At 38.0% G+C, this 8,801-nt stretch overlaps 1 pseudogene; it reads right to left on the reverse strand.

The window, feature by feature from the left end:
• Window positions 1–4,627: 4,627 nt before the first annotated feature.
• LOC122490511 lies at window positions 4,628–5,018 on the reverse strand (annotated as a pseudogene).
• Window positions 5,019–8,801: the final 3,783 nt, after the last annotated feature.

The following is an 8,801-nucleotide window of genomic DNA, read 5'->3' on the forward strand; positions in this document are numbered from 1 at the left end:
GTGGGTGCAGAATCCAGGACACAAATCACAGGATGGCCTTCAAAAGAAAAGGTAGGATCATGCCATCTTTTGGATGATCACGGATGTGGCATAATATGGAAACTGGTGGCAACAGCAGCAGAGTATATTTGCTGATGGGTGATGAGAGAATTCCTGTCTGATGGCTTCTTTTGTCTTGAGTAGGAATGAAGCATGTTATAAGCTGCAATGAAGGTTTCGAGGGGAAGGTAGGAGATGTATAATAATTTTACAGAAGAGTCAGAGAGAAAAATTGCAGGTCTGTGTTGAGAGTTCAATTAAAATGAGTAGTTGTTAATATTGTTTGGTCAGACTGTCCATGTATTAGTTTCCTAAGTCTTCCATAACAAAGTACTACAACATGGGTGGCTTGAAACAACAAAAATTAATTTTCTCACAGTTCTGGAGGTCAGAAATCCAAAACGAAGGTGTTGGCAGTGTTGGTTCCTTCTCGGATTTCTGAAGGAGAAATTGCCCCATGCCTCTCCCTTAGCTTCTGGTGGTTGCTGGCACCCCTTAGTGTTCCTTGGTTTATAGATGTATCACTCCTATCTCTCTCTGCCTCCATCTTCACATGGCATACCTCCCTCCATCTGTGCCTGTGTCCAAATTTCCCTTTTCTTCTAAGATGCCAGCCATACTGAATTTAGGGCCCACTCTAATCCAGTATGACATCATATTACCTTGATTACACCTACAAAGACACCTACAAAAACTCACATTCATAGGTTCTATGTGGACATGAATTTTAGAGGAGAATACCATTCAACCCAGTATATTCAGTCGCATAATTTTCCTTACAAATGTTTAGTTGCTTCGGTCGAAATAATGAGTGAGTTTAATCAGGGTGATATTTGTAAATTTTTTTATCATTATCATTTCCTGTATATGTTAACTTTAGGCATAAAATTATCAGATTAGTATTTTTAGTGGTTTTTGCTAAGTGAACAAAATTTATCTTTTTTTTGGTAGGAAGATATATTTTTAAGATAGATTATAAGTTTTGTATGTTTCTGATGACTCTAAGTAAAGGAAAAAAGCAGACAACTATACATCTTCTGCAGGTCAGCTTTTGATTTCAGACATGTTTCATCATCTGGATAATAGTCCATTCTGAGTCCTGAGTACTGTCCTTGTTCCACCAGTGACTTTAATGAGATCCTGGTTTGTCAAGAAACTATTATTTGTTTGTTTGTTTGTTTGTTTTAATTGCAAGGACCTCATAGATTTCAAAATTAATTCCTGCTCCTGATTTTACAAATGAGGAAACAGAAGCATGTAGGTGTTAACTGAATTACCAAAGACATTATATATTAATAGAAATTCAGTTTGTGGAACTCTTTGTGTAAGGTTGTTTTTGCTGTGCCATAAAATTACTCTGAACCTTTTGTTACTCGTTTATGAAGTGAGGAGGATATAAACCTTGACTCTCTGTAATAGTTATTATAAGTATAGAATGAGGAGAAATAAGTGAAAAAGATCTGCAAATCCTAAATTTACCCTCATGTAATTGAGACCAATTTCCAAAATTCTGGCTTCTGAAAATTGGATCTTAATTCCTAATTCCCCTATTGTAGTGTTATAAATATAATGAAGTGCATATAAATATGAAACCTATGTCTTGCTTTAAGATGAGTAAATATTAGGGGTACCTGGGTGGCTCAGTCAGTTAAGCATCTGACTTCGGCTCAGGTCATGATCTCACAGTACATGAGTTCGAGCCCCACGACAGACTCATTGCTGACAGCTCAGAGCCTGGAGCCTGCTTCAGATTCTGTGTCTCCCTCTCTCTCTGTGCCCCTCCCTGACTCGTGCTCTGTCTCTCTCTCGAAAACGAACATTTAAAAAACTTAAATTAATTAAATAAAATAATATAAAGGGTAAATATTGGAAAATATGGACATTACTACATTTCTTCTGTTTTACCCACCAAAATAACAATTTCTAATTCAGATATCATTCATTTCCATATCACATATTCTTTTCTTCTATTTTCCTAATTATATATGTATCTAGTTTTGTCAAAATAACTCCAAAGTTATCAATTTGTCAGCCTAGAAGAGCAAATAAAATATCAAGGACAGTGTGTTTGACCACATTTCCAGTTAGTAAACAAGTCTTGGTTGGATAGCTCTGTTTGTAAAGCAGAAATGTGGTCAACAGACCCTTAGTCCCTACAGTCCACAGAAAAGGCTAAATCTGCTTCTGATTTTTTACATGATCAACTACATAAAATGTTGATGCAGTTAAGTGATGCATTGCTATTGTTCATCTCTTTGCACTCAGATTTAACATATGTTTACAAAGGGACACTGATCCGGCAACAGATTAAAACAGTTATATATTAAAAGTTTGTCAGGACAATAGACTGCAAAATAAAAGTTTATTTTTCGATTCTCACACTTTCCTTTAGGATACAGAATATGGGCCTGCATTTCGATTCTAGCTTCCTCTCCTTTTATTTCCTTTTCATTTTAAACTTATTGCTTCAGCCATTAATTTACAGAATTAAAAACCATAACTGAATTCTATTACCTCTATTGTGTGCTCTCCAACAGTGCACATGCAAACAAGGTCATGACAGCCGTGCTCCAACAGTCCACGTGATCCTTTGGTAGGAAGGAATGTAAAAGGTAGGTGGTCAGCAGTGTCCATATTCCTAATAAATGTCAGCTCTTGAAGCTTTAAGAAATTTGAAATCCTGCAATAATAAATTTGAAAACTTTGCTAATTAGAACCACTGCTTTAAAGTAAAGGAGGAAAAATCTATTGGCACCCTGGTCAGTTTCTAAAGGTCCTCCATAGCAGCTTTCTATAACACTGATGACTTCTCTAGGCAGAGCCCAGTAAGGAAACAGCCCTAATTCTGTTTCCAACAACTTATTTTATGATGAAGTGAATCAATCAGAATGTTTCAGTGCTGAATTGAAAAAACAAAACAAAACAAAACTATAAAGCCCTATTTGACATTCTGAACCAGTTTACAAAGTTTGCTTGAATCCTGTGATGTATACAAGTTAACTCTATCTTCTCATTGATTAAAACAACCCATGAACACAATGTTCTTAGGAATAATCTCCATTTCCCATTTTGGAAGGCACTAAACATTTACATTTACATAGTCAGACAGTGAGAATATAGCTAGTAGGTATAGATTCTACCATAGAAGGAATAACTAGGAAGATATTATCATTATGGATGTACGGTCATTACTAGAAGTTTTTGTCTTTAGTTTTACTTATTACAAGAAATGAGCCCTTGGTGAAAAATATCCTTTAGGTTCTATTGAGAACACTCTTAAGGGATATGATCAAGTTCTGGGGTTTTCCTTGGACTCTGATAAAGTCTGAGAGGAAGAGCCTTCAGCTTGCTTTTAAGCTGGTTTCCCCACTGAGAGGCAGCTGTTTCCGATTTCTGGCTCCAGACAAAGGCTTTTCTCAAGGGTTTGCTGAGGAAGCAAATCTGCTCAATCCTAGTTGCTCCATATTCTTCAGTCCTGTGCATTCCCAGCCTGATCTGTAGGGCTTTATCCCTCACAGTTTACAGCAACATCTGAAACCTTTTGGGATAATAGGCAGAGAGCTGGGACATATTCTATTGTATTCTACCTGCCTCCTCTGATGTACTTGCAAGAACAATAAACTACAAAGGTTGGAATCCTACTTTTGCATTTGCTAGCTGTGTGCCCATAGGCAAGTTACATGACCTATCTCTGTATTAGACTTATCATCCTTAAAATAGGAATTATGCATTTGATAAGACCTTCCCCGATCCACACCTTCATAGGAAGAAGTAAAAAAGAGGATCCCAGGAAAATCCCACTCATCTACCCCACAAATAACACAGCCACAGCACCGCAATATTCCTTGGAGACCATTAGGCTTAACCCCAACTTGCCTTTTACCTCTATTTATATCAGCCCTTACAAAAAGCCTTGAGCTTGGAGGTCATCCCGTATCATTTCTCATCTCCAAATTACTATGTACATTCCCAAATAAAAACCCTTCCACTGTACCCCTGTGAACTTTTAGTTTGTTAACAGCTTCTTCTCTGAATTTTTCCTTTAGAGAATTGCAGACCTCTCATGTGATGGCTATTTCTCTCCTTCACCATAACTGCCACTGGACCTGGAGATGGAGTAGGTATTCTTGCTGCTTCCAGATATCAATATTCACTTTTCCTTCCTAAAACCCTTGAACTTTAAAGTTTATGCCAACAGACTTTACCACTTGTTAACCTTTCTTTCTCTTCCTGTGTCACCACTCCCAGCCCATTCCTTGAAGACTCTCATTGTCACTCTCATCAGAACTATTCCTGTGATCATTACTGATGATTTCAATATCCAAATCAATGATACTTCAAATACCGTGCCCTTTCTCCCTTGACCTTCACTCCTCTAACCATCTTGTCCTCTACCTACCTCCATCACTTACTCCCAGACTTCCTCCAGCATTGTTCTACCAAAACTTCTCATAATGGCAGAAATATTCTGTATCTGCACTGCCCAATATGGTAGCCATCAGACACATGTAGTTATTGACCATTAGAAAAGTGACTGATGTGATTGAGAAACTGGATTTTAGTTTTTTTCATATAACAGAACATTTAATTAAATCAGTTTCACATCAACACACTCTTCATTTAATAATGATATTGGCCATTTCCATTGGATGGCGAGAGGCTCTTCTGTTAAAGGCTTCCATGATTTCCACTGTATCATTTTCTTGCCCGATTTAGTTCATTTTCAGCCAGAAGACTCACCTCTTCTAGTTGGCCACCCTGAAGTTAGTCTTTTAAAATTTCTTAACATCTGGTTCTGCTTTAACCATACCCAGCTTTTTATTTGTAATCTGTACTGTATACTTTCTATATGCTGCATTTTTAGGAATTTGCTCAAGATCATCAAGAATCTTTGTGTACAATATTCTAAGCCTCTCGTGTGGACTCTCACATATAGCCAATCACACAAGGCCAGTGGTCTTCTTCAGCAAACCCACCATGACAGCTAATTTTAATTAATTAAAATTAAAATTTAAACAGACACATGTGGCTAGTGGCTATCTTTAACAATGAGGTCATAGGCTTTATCATTGTCCAAAGCTACATCTTCTCTATAATTTTAAATTCAAGTATCACTAACTCTTAAACCCTCACATGCTACCTTTCAACTCATTCACTCTCTTCATTACCCCAGCTACATCAAAACTTGTACCAAAGAGTGACCCCACTAATTCTATCAGCTTTTTTTGATCCCTTCTTGCTTCTTTGTATCCTCACTTTATTCTTGCTTTTCATGGTTTATCAACATAAGAACAACCTTACATACACATTTAACTCCATCATTTCCCTATCTCTTCATCACACTAGCCTGGCAAAACCTTAACCCTTCTTGAATGCAACTCTTTACCTACTCCAAACCTGCTCTTGTACACTAAAGATGGCTAAAGAAATGTACATGAGGGGTGCCCAGGTGGCTAAGTCAGAAAAGCATGTGACTCTCTCAGGGTGATGAGTTTGAGCCCCATATTGGGTATAGAGATTACTTAAATAAAAATAAAACTTAAAAAAAAAAAGGAAGAGTACATGATCATGCTCACTAGATTCTTGATCATTAATTTCAAGTGGCTCTGGTGTAGGCCAAGCATCCAACTAGATTTCATTATCATTTCACTCTTCCATTCTTCTAAATAAAAATCTCACACTTTCTTGTGGTGCCGGGGTGGCTCCATCTGTTAAACATCTGACTCTTGGTTTCAGCTCAGGTCATGATCTCAAGGTTTGTGTATTCGAACCCCACATTGGGCTCTGTGCTGTCAGTGCATAGCCCACTTGGGATGCTCTATTTCTCCTCTCTCTGGTCTTCCCTCACTTTACTCTCTCTCTCTCTCTTTCTCAAAATAAATTTAAAAAAACTTGAAAAAAATTCACACTTTCTCTATTCTCCCTAAACATCTAATATGTTCTCTCCTTTCCAAGACCCTCAGCTTATGTTTTTTATTATTATTTCATAAAGAAAATGCAAAGAATAACAAGAGGACCTCACATCCTCTCCACTTCCAATTTTCTCCTTCCTTTCCCTTGTCTTCCTGAAAAATTCAGTATGTAAGCTACTGGAAGGGCAAACAGGCACCATTCTGAGACTTAGGATGGTAGGAGCCAGAGATTAGTAAGGAAGGTATCTATGGAGCAAGGCAGCCCATTCTGGGGCTTTGGAACTCACATACACATAGGAAAAGCAGCCCCTCAACACCACTTACACCACCAATTTACCTATTACCAATTCCTCCTATTACTTGAATTAATGGACCCCTCTATTCAAGGCTAACCCCTGTGTTTGTCTACTTGATTGCATCCTCTCATGACTAGTTAAGGGCAACCATTCATCTCTTCTCCAACAGCAGTTGATTTACTCCCATCATAATACTAACGTTCTATACCATCTTCTTGTTTAAAAATAAGAGACAAAACAGATGAACATAAGGGAAGGGAAACAAAAATAATATAAAAACAGGGAGGGGGAAAAAACAGAAGAGACTCATAAATATGGAGAACAAACTGAGGGTTATGGGAGGGGTTGTGGGAGGGGGGATGGGCTAAATGGGTAAGGGGCACTAAGGAAACTACTCCTGAAATCATTGTTGCACTATATGCTAACTAATTTGTATATAAATTTAAAAAAATGAAAATTAAAAAAAAATAGAATCCCTTAGCTCCACCTTGTCCTTTAGATACTGCCCTGTTCCTCTTCTCTACTTACAAACAAAATTCCTTGGGGGAAAAACAGTTTTATTCTCCATCTTCAATTCCTTTCCTCCTATTCTCTCCTGAACTTATTTCAAGCATGCTTTAATCTCTACCACTAGTCCAAGCACACTCTCATCAAGCTCACTAGTAGCTTCCACTAGTGGCCATTCAGTCAAGTGGCAAATTCTTCCTGCTCACTCATCTCATCTATCAGCAGCATTTAGCATAGCTGAGCAGTCACTCACTCAGGAGATTACTTTATTCACTCGATTTCTGGGAAAAATCTTGGTTCTCCTCTAGCTCAGTGTCTGCTACTTCTCTGTCTCCTTTGCTGTTTCTTTGTCATCTCCTCAATGCCTATACTGTGGAATGTCTCAGTGCTCAATCTTGAAAACTCTTCGTTTCCCTGTCTATATTTATCCCCTAGATGATCTCTTTTGTCTCATAACTCTATGACCTGATGACTCCCGATGTATACCTCTCCTCTGAACTCCACATTTATTGTATACAACTGCCCATTTGGCCTATCTAGATGTCTAATGCATGTCAGAAATCCACCATGTCCAAATTCTCCTTCATTAATTCATCCTATATCCTCCAAACTTCTTCTTTTATAGTGTTTCTCATCTCAATAAATAGTGTCTCCATTCTGCAGTTATTCAGGCCCCAAATCTTAGAGTCATTCCTCATTTTATATATCACCAAAGTCTCTCAGCTTTACTTAAAAATATATCAGTAATCTTTTTTTTTTTTTTTTTTTTTTAACCATCCTCATGCTACTGCCTTACTACTATCCATAGCTGGCTCTTCTCTGGATTGTTTCAGTAGCCTCATAACTAGTTGTCCTGCCTAAATTCTGCCCTTTTTAAGTCTAGCCAATCTTAATAGAACAGCCAAAGATATCCTTTTACATTTATGTCAGATAATATATCTCCTCTGGTCAAACCCCTCCCAAGGCTTCTGTGTTGTTTTTAGAGAAAAATCCAAAATCCTCTAAGACCTGATCCTCTGTTCCTCTCTTACTGGATTTTCTATCAATCTCCCATCTCATCTCTGGGAATTGGCTTCATTGATCTTCCTTAGGGGTTTTACATTTGTTCCAACCATAGGACCTTGACACTTGATATTTCCTCTTCTTCCAACTAGGTACATGGATCTCTCTATTACTTCCTCCAGAATTCTACTCTAATGTCAACTAATCATGGAGACATTCCCTGACCACCCTATGTAACATAACACCTTCCCTCATCTCTGTCTCCCCAACATGTCCTATTCTGCTCACTTTGCTTTTTCTCTTTAACACTCCTATCTGACATGTTATACATTTGCTTGTGTATTTGTTTGTTGTCTATCTTCCTGCCATTAAACTGCCTTCAGTGAAGGCAGGGGTTTTGTTTATTTACTGCCGTTTCGCTAGCACTAGAGCAGTGCCTGACAGATAGTATGTACTCAGTAAATATATTGAGAGGTTTCAGAAAGGAATAATAGATCCCATCCTTCAAGGTCAGATATTAATTATTCTGAGATAAAAATCCATTAAGTCATTATGAGTTACTAATACCTCAGTGTAAGGTATGTCCAATTACAGCTAAGAAGACTTGAGGGAATGGGGACAGGTGGGACTCAGGATGCCTAGTGTCCAGGAATTGTCCTTAACTCACTCCAACTCTAAGGTTTTTGTTGTTGCTGTTTAGATGAATTTCATCAGCTGTAAAATGATGTTGTTGGACTAGACTGGAGGCTTTTAGCCTGGGATGTAGGGAGAGGATTAGCCCACAATGAGCTTTCAGGGGATATGTGTATCTTCTATTATTGTATGAAAAATTTCAAGGCCAAGTAAACACATACACATTTATTTTTCCAGATGAGAGAAAGTTCTGTGACCCTGAACTAGAGTAGAAGTTCTTGAAGTCTCTTTTAGTCTTAACTTCATATGATTCTAAGTTTTGAAAGTGGATGACAGGAGACAGCCTGATGCTGCCCTACGCAGCTAGAAGACAGTGTCTGTTCTGCCACATCCTGAGCAAGCAAGTCACTCC

Source organism: Prionailurus bengalensis, chromosome B2, assembly GCF_016509475.1.
Source record: "Prionailurus bengalensis isolate Pbe53 chromosome B2, Fcat_Pben_1.1_paternal_pri, whole genome shotgun sequence".
NCBI classification, from domain to species: domain Eukaryota; kingdom Metazoa; phylum Chordata; class Mammalia; order Carnivora; family Felidae; genus Prionailurus; species Prionailurus bengalensis.